This window comes from Nycticebus coucang, chromosome 3, assembly GCF_027406575.1.
Source record: "Nycticebus coucang isolate mNycCou1 chromosome 3, mNycCou1.pri, whole genome shotgun sequence".
Classification (NCBI taxonomy): domain Eukaryota; kingdom Metazoa; phylum Chordata; class Mammalia; order Primates; family Lorisidae; genus Nycticebus; species Nycticebus coucang.
The window spans coordinates 6,126,945-6,149,548 of NC_069782.1; positions in this window are offsets into that span (position 1 = coordinate 6,126,945).

Sequence of the window (22,604 nt, forward strand, 5' to 3'; positions counted from 1 at the left end):
CCCCATGGAAGCAGCCAGGTAGCCCCACCACCCCCTGGCCTTGCAAGGACACCTTCCTGAACTTTCTATCTTAGGTCCTTAGGGCCCAGCATTCATGAGAGTCTCTGAAGACACTGGGCCAAACACCAGTCTGTGCAGGGCTGGCACCGCCCCCTCCGATGGGCCCATTCCTCGCACATGTGTGCTAGTGTGGCATATGGGTGCCTGTGAATGTAGTTTGTGTTCTTGACCCATTTATTCTTGGGCTTTGCTTTTTATTTTATTAGTAATCACTTTTCACGAGTGCTTCAGGTATTAAAGATATTAGTTAACATCTGTAACAAGGTTGGGCGTAGTGGCTCACACCTCTAATCCCAGCACTCTTGGGAGGCTGAGGTGGGTGGATTGCTTGAGTTCAGGAGTTTGAGACCAGCCTGAGCAAGAGCCAGATCCCATCTCTACTAAAAATAGAAAAACTAGCCATGCGGGAGGCAGGAGGATCACTTGTGCCCGGGAGTTTGAGGGTGCTGTGAGCTATGATGCAAGGTAACAGAGTGAGACCCTGTCTCAAAAAAAAAAAAAAAAAAAAAGAGGCTCAGCACCTGTGGCTCAAGCAGCTAAGGTGCCAGCCACATACACCTGAGCTGGCGGGTTTGAATCCAGCCTGGGCCCACCAAACAACAATTTTTTGGCTGCAACCAAAAAAAATAGCCAGTCATTGTGGCAGGCGCCTGTGGTCCCAGCTACTTGGGAGGCTGAGGCAGGAGAATCGCTTGAGCCCAGGAGTTGGAGGTTGCTGTGAGCTGTGAAGCCACAGCACTCTACCCATAGTGACAGTTTGAGACTCTGTTTCAAAAAAAAAAAAAAAGAAGAAGAAGAAGAAGAAAATGGTGATGCAATAATCTAAGGCCCTGGTGGAAGCCATTACAGACTGGCCTGAGGGGTTAGACTGTGGTGCTTGGAAAAGGTGCTTCCTATGCTTTTGTCTCTGAGAGTGAAGCCAGGAAGGGCCATGGCTGCACCTCTGTGCTGGAGGAATTGGGCAAGGGGATGAGGGGTCTGATTTACAGCCTTTCCCAGGAAGCAATTCCCTTAAAATCACCTCAAAGAGCTGTGGGAATGCAGGTAAATAGATGCAAATAGAGATGTGGGTGCCGAGGTTCCCTGAGAGCCTAACCCCAGCAGAGATCCAAAGTGCTCCAGCACCACAGCGCCACACGCCGCCTCCTGGCTTACAGGGCTCAGATGGCTGCAGACTGGACGCACCGAGCACCCGCCCCCCAGCCTTGTCCTCCTGCCCTTCTAGATGCTCTGGCTGCAAACCTGTGAGCCCAAACGCCACCAAACACCACCACACACCACCAAACTAGAGCAGGAACCTCCTCCCTGGCCCCAGCCCTCTCCTCTCACTGTGACCAAAGGGTCAGGGCACATTACTTCCCTAGGAATGCAGGGCCCTGTTCAGAGCACACACTGAGGTCCTGCCCTATCCCTGGCCACACTGGCAAAGCCCACCCACCTGGAAGTGCACCTGGCACACAATAGGTCTTCATGGGTGTTCTGCAGGAGGGTGACATGCAGGGATTAGCAGAAACTCTGCAGGTGGGACAATGGGCAGGAAGGACATGAGGGCCAAGCCTGCAACTGGGTACGGTACCCCTCTGTCCTGTTGAGGCACTTTGGTCAGCCCGTGCTCCTTTTGGTCCCTTCCCCTGTCCCTGCCCTGCCCCGACATGCAAGAACATCCAGTGCCAAAAAACGCATGTGGCTCCAGTGGGCTGGCTAGGGCAGCCGCAAGCAGTGTGAGGGCCTGGACGGAAGCTCAAGCACCCCAGCCTTGGGCTCTGGGCAGTTCTGGGGACTGGGGCAACTGAGACCTCCCAGGGTCAGATCCTGAAGACCCAGCCCTGCCCCCAGAGAGTGAGGGGATGACTCTCCGCAATTACAGGCTCAGAGTCATTGTTTGCACTGTGTTCAGGATTGATTTACACTGGGCCACGTGCGCTCTCCTCACTCTCCTCCCTTCCGCTCCGGCCATGTCCCTCTGTTTGTAGTTCTTATCATTCTGCCCAGGTCCTTTGTTTGGCCTAAAACAAGAAAGCAGTAGCAATAACTGCCATGTGAGGACCCAGCACAGACAGAAGAATGTCCCCTCTGGCTCCCACTGCCTGTGCTGGTCCCACTGAGACATCTGGGTTCATGCAGGGTTGCTGGGCAGCAGGGGTGTTGGTGTCCAACCCAGCTGAGAACCCCACCTAGGCTCTGGGGCCTGGAACTGACTCCCCATTCCAGACATGACCTTATTCCCCCAGCCTCCGGCTGCTCTCTCCCAACCCATGACCTTGCTCCTTGCCGTGCGGTTAGTGTACCCTTGGCTGCACCACTCAGCCTGCTGGGGAAAGTCCTTGCATGTGTGGGAACCCAAGGCTCCACGTGCATGGGGACCGAATGGCCCCTGCAGCTCAGCATGTCAGGCTGCCGCCTCCCCTCCCTCACTCACCCCAAGCTGGCTCCCTACATGGCCATGGCCTTAATAAGAGGCAGTCTCCACCTAGCCCCTGCCCTGCCCCTGCCATGCTGTTCGGGTGCCCCTCTTGCTGCCCCTCAGCCTCTTAACATCCACATGCACAGCGCTAGCAAGCCACAGATCCTCTTCCTGGGTCCCCAGCCCTATGGCCTCCACCTGTCACTCCTCAGAGTGGTACATGGACCCAAGGGTCTCCTGCCCACCCTAGCATCCCCTCGCCCTCTGCCCCCTCCAGGCCTTGGGGCGGGCAGCCCTGTGGCTCTGGGCCTTTCCAAGGACCTCTGCCTGTGAGGAGCCTGGCATGAAGAGTGGGTTCTGGAAATCTGGGCCAGAACAGCTTCATCCCTCTAATGGAGAGGACAGCAGCACCCACTCCTTGCCTGCAGGAGCATTGAAGGAGTCACTGGAAACTCAAGGGCTGCCGTCATGGCCCACAGGCAGTGAGCATCTCTGCCCTTCACGAAAGTGGCCAAGTCACACATGTGCCTATGACGTGCCCAAGTCACACTCTGGTAAAGATGGGGGGGCACCAGCCTGGTGCCTCCCAGTGCTATGCAGCCTCCCTACAGCAACCTCATCCATTCATCCCCTCATCCATCCTCCCATCCATCCATCCATTTACCCATTCATCCACCTCCCCACCCACTAATCCATCCATCCATCTACTCATTAACTCTCCCATATATCCATCCATCCACCCGTCTATCCATCCACTCATCCACTCACCCATATATCCATCCATCCACTCATCCACTCATTCATATATCCATCCATCCACTTGTCCACTCACCCATATATCCATCCATCCACTCATCCACTCATTCATATATCCATCCATCCACCCACCCATCCATCCACTCGTCCACTCACCCATATATCCATCCATCCATCCACTCATCCACTCATCCATATATCCATCCATCCACCCACCCATCCATCCACTCGTCCACTCACCCATATATCCATCCATCCATCCACTCATTCATATATCCATCCATCCACCCACCCATCCATCCACTCGTCCACTCACCCATATATCCATCCATCCATCCACTCATCCACTCATCCATATATCCATCCATCTACCCATCTATCCATCTACTCATCTACTCACCCATATATCCATCCATCCATCCATCCATCCATCTACTCATCCACTCATCCATATATCCATCCATCTACCCGTCTATCCATCCACTCATCCACTCACCCATATATCCATCCATCCACCCATCCATCCATCCACTCATCCACTCACTCATATATCCATCCACCCATCCATCCATCCACTCATCCACTCACTCATACATCCATCCACCCATTCATCCACTTACCCCATCTCTACTAAAAACTAGACAAACTAGCCGAGCATTATATCAGGTACTTGTAGTCTCCGCTACTCAGGAGGCAGAGGCAGGAGGATCGCTTGAATCCACGATTTGAGGTTGCTGTGAGTGAGGCTGATAATATGGCAGTCTAGGTGGGGGCAAAAGAGTGAGACTTTGGCTGAAAAAAAAAAAGCCCAGCACGGTGGTTTATGCCTGTAACCTCGCATTCTGGGAGGCTGAGGCAGGGGAATTGTTTGAGCTCAGTCATTTGAGAGCTGCCTGAGCAAGAGCAAGACCCTGTCTTTAAAAGTAGCTAGGTGTGATGGTGGGCACCTGTAGTCCCAGTTACTCAGGAGGCTGAGGCAAGAGGATCACTTGAGCCCAAGAGTTTGAAGTTGCTGTAAACTATGATGATGCTATGGCACTCTACCCAGGGTGACAGAGTGAGACTCTGTCTCAAAAAAAAGAAAGAAAGAAAGAAAGAAAAATTCCCAAAAGGGGCCAGGTGTGGTGGCTTACACCTATAATCCTAGCACTCTGGGAGGCCGAGGTCGGTAGATTGCCTGAGCTCACAGAAATAGCCAGGCATTGTGGTGGGTGCCTGTAATCCCAGCTACTTGGGAGGCTGAGGCAAAAGAATCGCTTGAGCCCAAGAGTTTGAGGTTGCTGTGAGCTGTGACACCACGGCACTCTACCGAGGGCAACAAAGTGAGTCTCTGTCTCAAAAAAAAAAAAATTCCTAGAAATGAAGGACGTGAGTTTCCAGATTTAAAGGGCACCCTGAGGACTCCTGACAATGGGTGAAAGGTACATCATTGTGACATTTCAAGACACGGAGGACCAGGACAAGCCGGAGAAGAGGAAAATCAGGTTTCACACAAAGGACTAGATACCAGAGTGATCTCGGGCCTCACACTAGCATCACTGGAAGCTATAAGACTCTGAAGTCAAGACTTCAAAATCCTGATGGAAAGTGATTTCCACTCCAGAATCTGTGCTCTGCCAAGGGATCCATGAAATGTGAGATTGGGACACCCCGGGTCTCAGAGACTTGCCTCCTAAAACACCTTTCTCAAGAAGGTCACAGAGGGTGGACCCAGCGCCATGAGGGGCAAGCAGGAAGAGGAGATGGGCTTCAGGACAGAGAACCCAGCTGGGAAGAGACGGCGGTCACCCGGTGACATGACCAGGGCGCCAGGCCACCGCGGGGGTGTGTCTGAACATGCTGAAAGGCGGCTTCCACAGCTGGAGGAGGGTGCAATGGTGAAGTCACAACAGGCAGGAAGAAGGCGGCAGCTGTGAGCCAGAGACAGGCGGATCCCGGGAAACCTAAGTCACCAGCCCTGCTGCTTGACCCTGCGTGAGCTGCAACCACTCAATAATGTAAACACTGAACTTGGATCCTGCTGAAGTCATGAGGGCGTGAGGGGGTAGGGGATTCCTGCGCTAAATCCTTCACCCCCAGGGTGGGGGGGTCAGAGCCACTGACACTGGAAAGTGGAGAAATAGCTGTCTGAGCACATTAATTAAAGGTGTGCAAACAAAAATAGCCGGGCGTTGTGGCGGGCGCCTGTAGTCCCAGCTGCTCGGGAGGCTGAGGCAAGAGAATCGCGGAAGCCCAAGAGTTAGAGGTTGCTGTGAGCCGTGTGACGCCACGGCACTCTACCCAAGGGCGGTTCAGTGAGACTCTGTCTCTACAAAAAAAAAAAAAAAAAAGTGTGGGGGCAAATATGAAAAGAACGACCTGGGACACAGGCCTGTGGGGACAATCCCGGTGGAGGGGGTGGCAGATTTATAAACCACCACTTGGTTCCTCAGGCTACATGCATGTGTCATTGGTTGAGAAAGAGGGCAGGAGGAGGGCAGCGCCTGTGGCTCAGTGAGTAGGGCGCCGGCCCCACATACTGAGGATGGCGGGTTCGAACCTGGCCCCAGCCAAACTGCAACAAAAAAATAGCCGGGCGTTGTGGGGGGCACCTGTAGTCCCAGCTACTCTGGAGGTTGAGGCAAGAGAATCGCCTAAGCCCAGGAGTTGGAGGTTGCTGTGAGCTGTGACACTATAGCACTCTACCGAGGGCAATAAAATGAGACACTGTCTCTTAAAAAAAGAAAAAAATAAAGAAAAAGAGGGCAGGAGGAGACCTCACTGCCGGATCCCACATGGGGGCTTGGGCTGGCAGGGACGATGAGTAAGGAGGGGAGAGCACAGGGGTTGTTGGAGAGAGGAAGGCCCTACAGGGCAAACTGAGGTACATGCTGGGGGCACTGGGCATGTGTAATATGATCTTCCCTCAACTGCCCATGGAAAGGCCCCATCTCAGCTCGACACCTGCAGCTCAGCAGCTAGGGTGCCAGCCACATACACCAGAGCTGGTGGGTTCAAACCCAGCCCGGGCCCACCACACAACAATGACAACTACAACCAAGAAAGAATGGCTGGGCGTTGTGGTGGGCACCTGTGGTCCCAGCTGCTTGGGAGGCTGAGGCAAGAGAATTGCTTAAGCCCAGGAGTTGGAGGTTGCCGTGAGCTGTAACACCATGACACTCTACTAAGGGCAACATGGTAAGGCTCTGTTTCAAAAAAAAAAAAAAAAGCCCCATCTCCCTGCACAGTAGATGTCAAGAGCAGCTAACGCATACCTGGGTGTTGGGGCCTCCTCTGACCACACACCTTCCCTGTCCAGGCCCAATAGAAAGTGGACAAGTTCAGGCCACAGAGCACTTTCCAGTGTCCCCACGAACACTGCACAGCCCCACTGGGGTGGGTGCCAGGCAAATAGACAACCCCAGGTATCTGCATAAAAACAAGCGGTCACTATGGGGGAAACCTGGGGCTTGGTTTTGTGTTGCTGAGCTGTAAAGATGAGAAAGTAGAAGTGGGATGGGAGGAGGAAAGAGCTCGGGACAGGACCTGGGTGTGTGTGTGCTGGGAGGTGGGGGGGTTAGAAAGAAAAGAAAATTGGAGAGATTGTGTGGGGCACCATCGCGCCTCATGAGTCTTTTGTAAAACTAACGTTATTCAACTAAGTCTTTAACATGTTTTGTTTTGCTTATGAGAAAGCAGAGGGAGAACAAGCAAGTGCTGAGGGTGGCCTGGGGTGGGGAGGAGGCTCCCACAGCCTCTACAGACCCCAGGAAGGGCGGCCAGTGAAACCCCACACAGGAAGGACCTCAGAGACGACCCGAGGGATGCCAAAAGCAGCACTCCCTGCCGTGTCCCTGCCGGGCCTGCAAGCTCTTTCACTCTAGATGGCTTTCCTGCGTGGAGCAGGGCTGCTGACCCTGCCTGACCTTCACATTCCCACACCTCTCTCTGCCTGAGCTGCCCTGACTGCGGGTTAAACCAAAATCCCAGGACAGGATTCTGATTGGTTGGGCTCCAGGCAGGGCCCACCCCCAACCAAGCAAGAGTAGCTGAGGGTTGGGTGGCGCCTGTGGCTCAGTCGGTAAGGCGCCGGCCCCATATACCGAGGGTGGCGGGTTCAAACCCGGCCCCGGCCAAACTGCAACAAAAAATAGCTGGGCATTGTTGCGGGCGCCTGTAGTCCCAGCTACTCGGGAGGCTGAGGCAAGAGAATCGCTTAAGCCCAGGAGTTGGAGGTTGCTGTGAGCTGTGTGAGGCCACGGCACTCTACCGAGGGCCATAAAGTGAGACTCTGTCTCTACAAAAAAAAAAAAAAAGAGTAGCTGAGGGTGATGTCACTCATAAGAACTGAAGCCACTGTGGGAACCACACAACTGGAGGGTGGGCGGACAGAAAGAGGAACACAGGGGCCTGGGGGATTTTGCATCTCTCAGCCCTGAAAAATAAGCTTATCCTCAACTCACAGACGAAGATGACAAGGCTCAAAGAGGCTGCATGATGACAGAGGAGTCATTTGGGCCTCTGCTCCTGGGCTCAGCCCACGCACTGCAGCCTGGCTGTGTCCTGTTTCTTGGGCCGTGTACGGTGCTTACTTCTCCTCGCCAGTTCTTAAGGCCTTGAAGGCAGAAACCACACTGAATCTTTTCTCCCATCCTCAGGGCCTGAGCCGTCCCTAGTCCTCTATCCAGGACCCCCTTAGGGTTTTTTCATTGATAGAGGAAGGAACAGCAAACCCATTTGTTACCTAAATTTTACAAACCTGTAAAGTGAGGTTGATCAGGATGATATGCAAAAACCTCCCTGTGTTCTTTTTTTTTGTTTTTATTTTTGTGGACAGAGTGTTGCTCTAGAGTTCTGTGGCATCAGATCCAACTCCTGGGTTCAATCTTCCTGCCTCAGCCTCCTGAGTCGCTGGGACTACAGGCTGGCTAATATTTCTTTCTTTCTTTCTTTTTTTTTTTCTGAGACAGAGTCTCCCTATATTGCCCTTGGTAGAGTGCCGTGGTGTCACAGCTCACAGCAACCTCCAACTCTTAGGCTTAAGCGATTCTCTTGCCTCAGCCTCCCAAGTAGCTGGGACTACAGGCGCCCACCACAACTCCCAGCTATTTTTTGTTGCAGTTGCCACTGCCAGGCTGGGTTCGAACCCACCACCCTTGATATATGCGGCCAGCGCCCTGCCCACTGAGCCACAGGCACTGCCCCAAGCTGGCTAATTTTTCTTTCCTTTTTTTTTAACTGCCTTGCCTCCCAATTTTTCTGTTTTTAGTAGAGATGAGTCTTGCTGTTTGTTGTTCAGGCTGGTCTTGAACTCCTCAGCTGCTGGGATTATGGGCGTGAGCCACCATGCCCAGCCCCTCGTTGTGTTTTTAACCATTGTCACATCCTCAGAGGTTGTACTTGAGTCACAGGGATGACCTGGCCAGCTCACCTGAGCTGTTGCATTTGCATATTATTTGCCTTTTAGAGTTTACATGTGTTAAATTTGCATTTTCTTTGTTATTATGGTATTGCGTTTTATCCCCAAAACTCAGAGCTAGAATATATGGCTCAACGTAACTCACCAAGGCAGATAGGAGTCATGTGGCCCCAACAAGGAGGAATGAGATTGTAAACATAATACAGAGGAGTATGCAAATGCCCAGAGCCAACCTGAAGGCCCAAAGGGCAGAAGCAGGGACCCAGCCCCTGCTCCAGGGTAGTGACTATAAGGCCACTTTGCCAGTGAGCGCAGGAAGGGCCAGGAACTCTTTTTCAAAGCTCACACCTTGGCTTCTCCAGGTAAGTCTATAGGTTTGTTTGTTTCTAGAACAACCAAAAAATAATTCTTGCCAATACAAAACTGATTAATTTTAACACTAAAGGAAGAGAGAACTATAGAGATAGTAATGCTCTCTGCCCTCTAGCTGAGAGGTAGGAAAACCTGTTTATTATGGACTGAATGGGGTCCTCACCCCGAAATTCCCATGTTGAAATCCTAACTCCCAGTACCTTGGAATGTGACTATATTTGGAGATAGGGTAAAAAGGTAATTAAATTAAAGTGAGGTCCTATGTGTGGGGCCCTAATCCAAGAAGATTGGTGTCCTTGTAAAATGAGATTAGGACAAAGACGCATAGGGAAGACCCTAGGTGTACACAGAGAGGAGAACTTGGCCATCTACCAGCCTCGGACAGAGGCCGCAGTGGAAACTGGCCCTGCTGACACCTTGATCTAGGACTTCCAGCCCCCGGAATTGTGAGAAAATACCTTTCTGTTGCTCAGCCACCCAGTCTGTGGCATTTTGTTATGGCAGCTCAAGCAAACTAATAAGATGTCCCAGAGTTAATGTCAAATATTATGTTCAGAAAGTACAACATGCTCTTGGCCAAATTCCTTGATCAAAAGACAAGGTTGGAGGTCACAGAATGTCAGCTGCACTCCAGGAAGAACTAGTTGACATTTTGTTTGTCATGTGGTCTCAGCTCTCAGTCCAGGAACAGCCCATGTATGAGGGAGGAGAGACCACTGCCCTGTCCTCTGCTTGTCACTGGAAACGCAGGCCAGGAGAAGAGATGGAGTGTGTGTGTGTGTGTGTGTGTGTGTGTGTGTGTGTGTGTGTGTGTGTGTGTGTGTGTGAATTAGTTGCCTTATTGCCCTTTGGCAACACAGAGGAAAAGACACTTTGACATCAGTTTTGAGGGAGCACTAACCACATGCACTTTGTTTATTCCATGAGATCTGGTACGTGAATTCTTTCCCCCTTGCCATCAATCACAGAGATCTGTTGGCATTCAAGAATGTACTCCTGGCTCGGCGCCTGTGGCTCAAGGGGCTAAGGCGCCAGCCACATACACCTGAGCTGGCGGGTTCGAATCCAGCCTGGGCCACCAAACAACAATGACGGCTGCAACCAAAAAATAGTCAAGCATTGTGGCGGACACCTATACTTCCAGCTATTTGGGAGGCGGAGGCAAGAGAATCGCTTAAAGTAAAAAAAACAAGTGTTGCCCCTATAACCAGCACCGGGAAATCCCCTGGAACCGTTCCTGCTGAGCACTTTTCACACCCAGGAGGCCAGCGGCTACCTCGCTTTGTGTCTGTCTTTCCTCTCATGCTGTTGTGAGAGTCACCGTGCTGCTGTGGTCCGTTGTTGGTTCATTCTCCATGTGTGTACCGTCCCGTGGTGTGAATACACCACGATTTACACACCTGTCCTCTTGTCCATAGACTTTTGGTCGTTTCTGGCTAGGGGTTATTATGAACAATGCTGTTTGAAAATTCAGGTACAAGATTCTTGGTCCATATGTCTGTTTAATATTGTATGTACCTAGGGGTGGAATCGCTAGGTCACAGGGTATGTGTCTTTGGCAGATGTTACTAAAAGATTTTCCAGGCTGGGCATGGGGCTCACACCTGTAATGCTAGCACTCTGGGAGGCTGAGGCAGGTGGATCACTTGAGCTTAGCCTGAGCAAGAGCAAGACCCCTGTCTCAACTAAAAATAGAAAAACTGAGGTAAGAGGTATGAGCATCACTTGAGCCCAAGAAGCTGTGAGCTTTAATACCACGGCATTGTAGTCAGGATACCAGAGTGAGACTCTCCAAAAAAATAAAAATAGGCTGCGCACGGTGGCTCACACCAGTAATCCTAGCACCCTGGGAGGCCGAGGCAGGTGGATTGCCTGAGCTCACAGGTTCGAGACCAGCCTGAGCCAGAGCAAGACCCCGCCTCTAAAAATAGCCAGGCCTTGTGGCAGTGCCTATAGTCCCAGCTACTTGGAAGGCTGAGGAAAGAAAATCACTTGAGCCCAAGAATTTGAGGTTGCTGTGAGCTGTGACGCCACTGCACTCTACCAATGGCAACAAAATGAGACTGTCTCAAAAAAATTAAAATAAAAATGAAGATATAATTTACAAAAAAAGAAATTTCTTGTTTTCTTCTCTCAAGTTTTTTTTGATTTTCAACTTCTCTCAAGTTTTTTTTGATTTTCAATCCACAAAGAATTGATTTTTTTTTTTTTTGAGACAGAGTCTCAAGCTGTCACCCTGGGTAGAGTGCTATGGCATCATAGCTCACAGCAACCTCCAACTCTTGTGTTCAAGCGATCCTCTTGCCTCAGTTGGGTTTTTTTGCAGTTTTTGGCCAGGGCGGGGTTTGAACCCACCACTTCCAGTATATGGGGCTGGCGCCCTACTCCTTTGAGCCACAGGCACCACCCACCTCAGTTTTTTCTATTTTTGGTAAAGACTGGGTCTTACTGTGGCTCAAGCTGGTCTCAAACCATGAGCTCAACCAATCCACCCACTCGGTCTCCCAGAGTGCTAGGATTACAGGCATGAGCCACTGCGCCCAGCCAGGAATTAATTTTTGTGTATGGTGTGGGGAAAGGTGTCAAATTTCATTGATTTCAATTTGGATATCCCATTGACCCACTGTCATTTTTTTTTTCCCACTGTCATTTATTAAAAGAACATCTATTGGCTCGGCGCTGTGGCTCAAGCGGCTAAGGCGCCAGCCACATACACCTGAGCTGGCGTGTTTGAATCCAGCCCAGGCCGCCAAACAACAATGACAGTTGCAACCAAAAAATAGCTGGGTGTTGTAGCGGGTGCCTGTAGTCCCAGCTACTTGGGAGGCAGAGGCAAAAGAATTCCCTGAGCCCAGGAGCTGGAGCTTGCTGTGAGCCTTGATGCCACAGCACTCTACCCAGGGTGACAGATTGAGGCTTTGTCTAAAAAGGAAAAAAAAAGGACATCTATTACTGTCATTGTTAGTTTTTGAACTCTTTTTTTCTTTTAGAGACAGAGTTTCACTTTGTCGCCCTCAGTAGAGTGCTGGGGCGTCACAGCTCACAGCAACCTCCAGCTCTTGGGCTTAGGCAATTCTCTTGCCTCAGTCTCCCAAGTAGCTGGAACTATAGGCGCCCAATACAACATCGGGCTATTTCGTTGTTGTTCTTGCGGTTTGGCCGGGGCCGGGTTCGAACCAGCCACCCTTGGTATATGGGGTCAGCGCCCTACCCACTGAGCCACAGGCGCTGCCCCCTTATTTCTCTTCTTTTAACAAAGAGAGCCTTCTTGAAAACTTAAAACCAGGGGGGCGACATGGTGGCTCCCCTGGGGAACATAGCGAGACCCCATCTCTACAAAACATAAAATGATTAGTCAGACGTGGTGATGCACACCTGTGGTCCCAGCCACCCAAGAGGCTGATGCAGGAGGATCACTTGAGCCCAGGAGTTTGAGGTGGCTGTGCACTATGACCATGCCACTGCCCTCCAGCGTAGGTGACAGAGCAAGACTTTGTCTCAGAAAAAAAAGGGGTGGGGGGATATTAAAACCTAAAGACCACAAGTGTGCGATAGTGTGTACACCCACCGTAGCGACAAGCAGGGGCTAAGGAGACAATGGCAGGGAGGCTGCTCCCTGCAATGCAGCAGCCACTTCTGGACCACACACTCATCTTCCCACTCACACCTCACCCGGCCTTCATCCATAGTCACCCCATTCTGCAGGGGAGGAAACTGAGTCTCGGTGAGCTAAGGAGACTTGTTGAAATCCCACTGCCAGCATGTGGCAGAGCTGGGACTTGAATCCAGACAGGTCTGGCTTCAAAGCTTGTGCTCATACCCAGCCCCCAACGCTATTTTGAATGAGAATGGTGACAAGGATGACGATGATGACAATGGTGACTTGGTACTTTACTGTGCTCAGAGCACGTCTGTGTCCAAAGAGGGGCTTGTGACCACTGTCCATCATCCCTCACTGCTCTAGACCAGAGGATGGCCCAACGGGGCAGACAGATCTACTCAAGGTGGGGACAGTGACACAAGGCAACATACTTGTGGGGGGTGGGAACAGAGAAACGTCAGGCCCTTCCTGGAGTGGGTGGTTGCGGCTTGGGGGACAGAGGAAGTGTCCCTGGAACTCCCCTAGAACCCCAAAGGTGCTTTGGAAATGGCCAGGGTCTGCCTCTGTGACTTCTTCTTCTCACTTAGAGAACTCCAGTGTTAGGCCAGGAAAACCCAGTCTCTGTCACATGATTAAGCTTTAATCTGCTGGCCTTGTCCATTTGGAGAGGAGTGGACAGCAAGGGACTCCGCAGGACTGGAGCCAGATGCCCAGATAATCTGTTTAGGGCTGACGCTAAATGGACACAGACAGCCTGACCAGTGTCCTGGGAGGGTGGTGAAAGGGGCTACAGGCTTACGGAACCACAAGCCCTGTGTCCGCCAGAGGTTTGACAGACCCTCTCCCTGCAAAGGCCCCAGTAACTGATGTGTCACCCCAAGCCTGGGCTGGAAGGATGATCACCCTTCCTAGTTTACAGGTGAGGAAACTGAGGTTCTGAATGGCCCACAGTCTCCTGGAGAAAGAGCAGCTGAAAGATACTAACCCAGGCATGTCTACTCCACACCCTTATTCTGTCTCTTTGGGTTAGGCAAGTCCTGGCCAACATGGCCATTGGATGGGGCACTGACCAGGGTGCTGTCCGGGGTGCCCCTTACTCAGTGCCTGGAAGCCCACGTTTCCAGAGACCCCCCTTTGGGGCCCTTGGTGGACATCTGACCAGGTCACTTCCCAGGGACGTGCTACAACTGACTAAGAGCAGGCCAACAAGAGTGGGCCTAGGAAGTGGCTCAGGGAGGAGGGCGATGGGGGCAGAGGAAGCTGCTGTGGCCTCAACCCCGTTCCTCTCATTTCCTCAAACAGCCTGGAGGGGCTGACCGCCCCCAACATGTCTTGCCTCCACTCCAGTCCCCAGGGGCACCCAGGGACAGATTCAGTCCAGCCTCTCAGTGCTGCCTGAGAGGTACGGGACCCCTGTCACATGTATCCATGACTCAGTGTCCTCTCTCAGCTCCCAAAAGGTTGACCCCACCCTGGGCACCACCGTCTTTTGTTCTACTTTCCCAGGGACCACCTTTAAGTTGACTAGGGGACTATTCCTATCTCCTGGGTTTTTGTTTTCTATTTTGGGACAAACTCTCACACTGTAGTCCAGGGCAGAGTGCCGTGGAGTCATAGCTCACAGCAACCTCAGACTCTTGGACTCAAGAGATCCTCTTGTCTCAGCCTCCTGAGTAGCTGGGACTTGCTACAGGCGCCCGCCATAATACCTGGCTATTTTTAGAGACAAGATCTCACTCTTACTCAGACTGGTCTTGAACTCCTGAACTCAAGGGATCCTCCTGCCTCAGCCTCCAAGAGTGCTAGGATTACATGTGTGTAAACCACCCTGCCTGGCCCTCTCCTGATTGTTTTGTTTTACTTCAAATAACAGATCAAGGCAGCTTGGCCTGAGGCATCAGAGAGAGAGAGTCAGGTGCAACCATGGGTAGCAGTTCTGCTGTGGATCTGAATAGCAACAGCCTGGTAGCCTGGGACATGGCTGGTGCAGGCCCCCTCCATGTCACTGACTTAGCCTTTGTTTCAGGATCTTGGGATGGGGCTCTCCTCCCTGGGAGGAAGTGAAGTCTAGGAGTTTCCAGATGGGAAATATTGGGCGTGGCTGGCTCCTTTGGGCTTGGCCCTTGGCTTCCTCCCAGAGCCCTTGGGCCCTGCACCCTGGCCCTAAGCCCTGCAGCCCCGCCACCCATGGTCCTCACCTGCAAATGGAGACGGGCGTCCCCCCAGCCTACACACCTGGCTGGTAGTGGTGAGGGCAAGACGATCAGGCCATCACACTCCTCTCATGTCGCCTTCCTGGTTTCCCCACCCAGAGACTCTTCCCCTCATTGAGTGGATGCACAGAGGTCTTGGGACAGAGCCAGCCTGTGTCGCTGCTCCTGGTCAGAGCCATGAAAAGGGTAGGAGCCACAGCTCTGGCCAATGGGAGAGCAAGGCCTCAGAAGGGGCACAGCTCAGCATGACTGATGGGCAGGCTCTCCGAGTGTCGGCTGAGGCCATCGATTACTGGAGAGGCCTGGCCACATCTGCCCATCCTCTGGCAGGGGCAGCAGGGCACCTGCAGAGACCACCCCAGGGAGGCAGGACACAGTAGGGACACACTTGTCTTCCTAGAAAGAAATGAGCTGTCTTGTGAGGAGGCTGGACACTGCGCAGGCAATGCTCACCGTCACTCATTCTGCCATGTGGGGGACCTAGAGGTGACAATTGCGGTGAACTCTGGGGCCGGCCCCTGACTGCACAAGAAGATCCCATTTTGTCTTAAGCACAACATTATGGGGTATGTACTGTAACGAAAAAAGAAATAATAAAAGCTGGGGGTGGCGCCTGTAGCTCAGTGAGTAGGGCGCCAGCCCCATATACCAAGGGTGGTGGCTTCAAACCCGGCCCCAGCTGAACTGCAACCAAAAAAAAAAAAAAAAAAATAGCCGGGCGTGTGGCGGGTGCCTATATTCCCAGATGCTCAGGAGGCTGAGGCAGGAGAATCACGGAAGCCCAAGAGCTGGAGGTTGCTGTGAGTCCTGTAACATCATGGCACTCTACCGAAGGCGGTAAAGTGAGACTCTGTCTCTACAAAAAAAAAAATAATAATAAATAAATAATAAAAGCTTCACCCAGGGTTGAGTGCCTGCCTGAGCAGGGCATTCCCTCCCGCACACCCTGAGCTGGAGCTGTACCTAGCAACTTGCTCCTATCTGTCACCCCTGGCGGGGGGAGGAGGGGGGAGTTCACAGCCAGTGCTGGCCCAGGGACCGCCCTACTAGGCTGGCAGGCCTGCTGGTGAGCCGAGGGACCTGGGCTAGAGGGCGGTGTCACTGGACACCAGAAAGAGACTCAGCCAAACACTCCTCCACACCCTTGCCCAGCTGGCCCATGCCCTGCCCTCCCAGCAGGAAGGAAGAATTTTAAACCCGAAGGAAGACCCAGGAGCAGCCTGCCTCCCTCCCTTCCTCCACCAAAGAATCCAAACCTCCCTCAGGGAGCATGCATCTGCCCCAGAGTTGTCCCTAACGTAGTCCTTTGAGCTGACAGTGCAGGAACCTAATTCCATCTTCCAGGGGAGAAAACTAGGGCCCAGGGAGGGCAAGAGACCTGGTCAGGGACACACAGGAATAGTGGTGGGGAGTGGCCCCAGCCCTGCTGAGGCTGAGCACAAAGGGACCACAGCTCTGGGCAGCAATACAGGGACAACTTCACCAGCACTGGAAGGGGTAAGAGCCAGCCCCAGGCCTGCACAGCTGGGCAGGGTGGACAAGTCTCCGTCCTCCATCCTGTGGGACTGTAGAGCCAGCTGAACTGGGGACACTGAGGGAGCGTTTGCTATCGGTGCTGGGGGTACTACCAAAAGCTCCATACTGTTTGGGAATCCAAATAAAAAACAAAAACAAGTGGATTGAGGAGAATGGAAAGGAAGATTTGTTAATTTGCCTACAAATGGGGAAGATGGCAGACTCTGATCTTAAAGAACCACTGTGCTCCTGTTTAGAGGAGTTTGGGCTCTGTCACAGGTACATAGTCCTTTAGTTAACTCAAGGTCTTCATGACCTGTGTGGCACACTGTTCCTATGGCTTCTCCTATGGCTCAATTCGTCCTCATCTGATCTAATCTCACGGTCTCTACCATCTTTTGTCTTGTGATCACTGAACCATGGCCGACAGTGAGAAGAGAATAAACAAGCAGCTCAGACCTGCAAGTTAAGTTCCTAGGATTGTTACATGTTACTGTGAGATTACAGTAGCCCTTTGCTTAATTTTTAACCCTGGAACAGGGACATCCCTCTTTCCCAGGCTAGCACAGAGGCCAGGCCCTCAGCTCTCTTGTCTCTGGGAATGTAGGTACAGGGGGGCACGCAGAGCACAACTTGCCCAACCAGCACTCTCACCACCTGGGTTGGCAGAAACTGGGCCGACCAGAGGGCAGTGAAGAAGAGGCAAGTCTAGCCAGAGGACAGGACTGGGGAGGGATGAGGACTTTCCTAGTCTAAAACAGCTTCAGGGCAGTCCAGGATAACCAATCCCTGGGCCCACAGGTCCCAGCCTCAGCTAAGACTCCAGGCCTAAGAGAGGTGCATGCTGGGGGACCAGACAAGAAATGCCTCAGCAGAGACCAAGGGCCAGTGGAGACCACTGCAGATCAAGTGTCCCTCATCAATCATGTTTGTATAAGACATGCCCCAGGGTGGGTAGGGAAAACAAATCCCCCCTTCTCAAGAATGACTGGGACTGGCATTTCTGCTGGCTAGCCAGGAAGAGATGGATTCTGCAGTCAGACAGTGTTTAGAAATTCCCGCTAAAGTATTTCTAGTTTGGTTAAGAGGTTTTCCGTTTTGTTTTGTCTTTTAAATTATGGATTGCCATTGAATTTTATCAGACGCCTTTTCCTGTATCAATTAAGATGATCACATGATTTTTTTCCTTTAATCTATTTGTGTGGGGCAGCACCTGTGGCTCAGTGAGTAGGGCGCCAACCCCATATACCGAGGGTGGTGGGTTCAAACCTGGTCCCGGCAAAACTGCAACATAAAATAGCAGGGCATTGTGGAGGGCGCCTGTGGTCCCAGCTACTGGGGAGGCTGAGGCAAGAGAATCGCCTAAGCCCAGGAGCTGGAGGTTGCTGTGAGCGGTGATGGTACAGCACTCTACCAAGGGCGATAAAGTGAGACTCTATCTCTATAAAAAAAAAAAAAATTAAAAAAAAATCTATTTGTATGGTGAATTACATTCATAGGTTTTATTTTTTCTTTTTGAGACAGAGTCTCACTCTGTCACCCCAGTTAGACTGCAGTAGTATGATCATAGCTCACTGCAAACTCAAACTCCTGGGCTCAAGCAATCCTCCCACCTCAGCCTCCCAAGTAGCCGCAACTACAGGCAGACAGTACCACACCAGGCTAATTTTTCCATTTTTTATAGAAATGAGGTCTCACTCTTTCTTAGGCTGGTCCTAAACTCCTGCCTCAAGTGCTCCTCCCACCTTGGCCTTCCAGAGAGCTAGGATTATAGGTGTGAGCTACCTCACTGTGCCTCATAGATTATTTTTTTCTTTAGTTTGGCAATCTCTCTGTCTTTTAACTGGCGAATTTAGTCCATTTACCTTTTCTGTGAGTATTGATATATGCAGATTTGTTTCTGCTACCTTGTGCTGTTTTTACGGGTTTTCTTTTTTCCTTCTAAGTTTCTATTTCTCCTTTTCTGCCTTTATGTTTTGAATTGATTGAGTTCCCCACTTTAAAAAATTCCATCCCTCCCCCAGGAAATTCATATATTTGGAAGTTATAGCCTACATTTCTTCTTTTTTTTTTGGCCGGGATTGGGTTTGAACCCACCACCTCTGGCATATGGGGCCAGTGCCCTACTCCTTTGAGCCACAGGCACCGCCCCTATAGCCTACATTTCTATTATTTTAGTGGTTATCTATGAAATTTTATTTTATTTTATTTTATTTTATTTTTGGCCGGGGCTGGGTTTGAACCCGCCACCTCCGGCATATGGGACCGGCGCCCTACCCGCTGAGCCACAGGCACCACCCGTATCTATGAAATTTTATGATGGATACTTAATGACATCTAAAGTAGACCAATTTATGCCTGGGCACAGTGGCTCACACCTATAGCACTCTGGGAGGCTGATGCCAGTGGATTGCTTGAGCTCAGGAGTTTGAGACCAGCCTGAGGGAGAGTGTCTCTATACACACAAAAAAAAAAAAGAAGGAAGGAAGGAAGGAAGGGAGGAAGGGAATGTTTACCATCGATCACTATCTTAACCCTCCCCAAATAATCTAATGCTCTTAAAACTCTTAATTTCAAATAGCTCTTCCTGACACTATTCTCCACACGGATATTTTCTGATATTCTATCTCTCTTCTTTTGTTTATTATTTTAATCAAGCAACATTTTCTTAGATTTACCTACGTGTTTATAACTTTACATGCTCACTGTCCCTACTTCCAGCTCAGTCCCTCCTTCTGGCATCATTTCCCTTTTTCCTGAAATATGCACTCTGGAAGTTCCTTTTGTTGAGTATCATAAACTCTTTATAGTTTTGTTTTCCTGGAAATACTGTATTTCACCTTTGTTCTTGAAATACTGTTGTTCTGATACACATTGGAGACTGCCAGTTATTTTCTGTCAACGTTTTGGAACTATTATCTGGCTTCTGGCTCCCGTTGTCCCGGAGGGTCTCCTCTCGGTCTCACGGTCATGCTGTCCTGGGTCGTGGTCTGCAGTTTTATGAAAACATACTGTGTTAGATTTCTTTTCATTTTTCCTGCTTGATAGAAGTTGTGACTTCCGTATCTGTAAATTCTCAGCCAAACATTTGCTCCCGGATTAGACTCTTAACCCCTCCGTTCTACCCTCCATGTCTCCTGCCTTCTCTCCCAGTTCCCGTCGTCGCTCTGACGTTTCCACTGTTTCTGTCACTCTCTGTGCTATACGATGAGCAATTTCTTTTTTTTCTTTTTTTATTGTTGGGGATTCATTGAGGGTACAATAAGCCAGGTTACACTGATTGCATTTGTTAGGTAAAGTCCCTCTTACGATGAGCAATTTCTTCCTATCTGTCTTCCAGTTCCCTGAGGCTTCATCATGTCTAATCTGCTATTTAATCCTTCCCATTGAGAACTTAATGTTTCAAATTTTATATATATATTTTGTTTTTGTTTTTTTTTTGCAGTTTTGAACCCACCACCTCCAGCATATGGGGCCAGCACCCTACTCCTTTGAGCCACAGGCGCCACCCCTAAAATTATATTTTTAATATCTCTAAGTTCTATTTGATTTACTTTTTTGAGACACAGTCTCACTCTCTCATCCTGAGTACAGTGCCGTGGCATAGCTCACAGCAACCTCAAACTCTTGGGCTCAAGGGATTCTCTTGCCTCAGCTTCCTGAGTAGTTGGGACTATAGGTGCCCACCACCATGCCCAGCTAGTTTTTCTATTTTTAGTACAGACAGGGTCTCTTGCTGATCTCAAACTCCTAAACTCAGGCAATCTATACGCCTCAGCCACCCAGAGTGCTGGGATAACAGGTGTGAACCACCCCACCTGGAATGACTAAATTTTAAATCAGCCTTGTCACTTTTGATGGTCTCTCATTCTCTGCTCCCTATTTTTTTTTTCTTTTTTTTGAGACAGAGCCTCAAGCTGTCACCCTGGGTAAAGTGCCATGGCATCACAGCACACAGCAACCTCCAACTCCTGGGCTGAAGCGATTCTCTTGCCTCTGCCTCCCAAGTAGCTGGGACTACAGGTGCCTGCCACAACGTCTGGTTATTTTTTGGTTGTAGTTATCATTGTTGTTTGGCAGCCCCAGGCTAGATTCCAATCTGCCAGCTCTGGTGTATGTGGGTGGTGTCTTAGCAGGCACCGAGCCTAGTTTTTTTTTTGTTTTTTTTTTAAGAGACAGGGTCTTACTATGTTGCCCAGGCTGGCCTTCAACTCCAGGGCTTAAGTAATTCTCCCACCCCAGCCTCCCTGGGACTATAGGCATGCACCACCACACTCAGGTTTCTGCTCACTATAAATATATTTTTATGATGCCCTCTGAGTCATGTTGATGGGTTCCAGGTAGCTGTCTGTGTTCTCAATTCTTGGGGTGCTTTTTTCTTTTTTTGAGATAGAGTCTCACTTTGTCACCCTGGATAGAGTGCTGTGGCGTCACACCTCACAGCAACTTCCAGCTCTTGGGCTTATGTGATTCTCTTGCCTCAGCCTCCTGAGTAGCTGGGACTACAGGCGCCCGCCACAACGCCAGCTATTTTTGTTGTTGTTGTTGTTGCTGTTTGGCCGGGGCTGGGTTCGAACTCACCACCCTTGGTATATGGGGCTGGCGCCCTACCCACTGAGCCACAGGTGCCACCCATCTTGGGGTGCTCTTAACCGAAGAATGACCAGTAGGCAAGCCTAAAATAATGTTTATTGATAAAGAAAAAGATAGGTTTACAGAGCAAGAGCAAGATATAAGTTTACAGAAAAAGAAATATTTGCCATAGATAGCAAATAGGCTGCCATTGTTGTGACAAGAAAAGGCCTTGGTTATGGCCCAGGGTTCTGTTTTATACTGTCTGGATTGGACCCACCCACGTTGAAGTTAAGAGGTCACCTTGGAACCGGAGTCTCACTGTACATGCAGACCTCCCACGAGCCTCTCTCTAAGCCCGTTGCAGGGGTGTGGGCCATAGTGTAGGTGTAAGATAATGTCATGATAATTAGCTTTAAGGCTATTTTAGGTCACCTGTTTTTTTTTTAGCAAGGTTTCACTCTTGGTCAGGTTGATCTTGAACACCTGAGCACAAGCAATCCACCCGCCTCGGCCACCCAGAATGCTAAAATTACAGGCATGAGCCACCATGCCTGGCCTTTTCTAGGTCACCTTTTAAGACTATTGTGCTGAGAGGCTGAGGCAGGTGGATTGCTTGAGCTCAGGAGTTTGAGACCAGCCTGAGCAAGAGTGAGACCCTGTCTCTAAAAATAACCGGGCATTGTGGTGGGTTCTTGTAGTCTCAGCTACTCGGGAGGCTAAGGCAAGAGGATTGCTTGAGCCCAAGAGTTTGAGGTTGCTGTGATCCATGATACCACGGCACTCTACACAGGGCAAGAGAGTGAGACTCTGTCTCAAAAAAAAAAAAAAAAAGACTCTATTGTACCTATGCTGCTTGCCCTATAGTCTAGAGAACCCTTTACAGTTGGCACACCAAGTTCTGATGGGTAGATTGGTAGGGTGGGCTCTCCGCCCCAGGTGTGATCAATCAGGATTAAGGTGAGCAGCACTGACGGGGCCTCAGGGCCCCACCTTGTCCTCTTTCCCCAGAAGAGCCAGATTCCTAGCTATCTATCCATCTTCTATATTTCTAACTATTTGAAACGTGGTTATTTTCTATTCTGTATCTGCTATCTAATATCTGTAGTCTTTAAGGTGGTGGTATGAAAGTTATCTCTAAATTTCTTGTGTGTTATTTCAGCTGACTCTTAACATATAATGGCTTTTTCTCTGTGTATATGTGGGTTTTATAAATTTGTATATTGTTGAACTTAATTGGAAATCCAAAGGGCCTACATTAGATACTTCCCTCCAGAGATTTGCACCTGCTTCTGCCGGGAGCCTGGATCATTAACTAACCCGGGGCTCCCTTAGAGCCTTTCAAAGCTCCCAGCTTAAAGCAGAGCAACACACCTCCTTCCTCCCTGTGTACAGCAGTTTAGTCCTCCCAGCAGGGAGGTGACATTCACATCTGTCTTCAAGGTAACACTTTTGTCTTTTGTTCCCTCCCTCAGCTCTGGTTTCGCCTGGTTGTCCTTCCCACTCCAGACCCACTTTTCCCTGCACCCTGGCTCTGACCTTGGCTCTTCCCCCAGCGTGATAAGCAGCAATTCCCACCACACACCTTGCTGTCCCCCACTCCAGGCCGTTGCTCAGATGGCTTCCTCTACCCGATCCCTCTCCAGCCATCTTTTCCTCTTCCCTTCCTTACGCCATGAGCACCCAACACCTCCCCTGGGCTCCTGTGGTCCC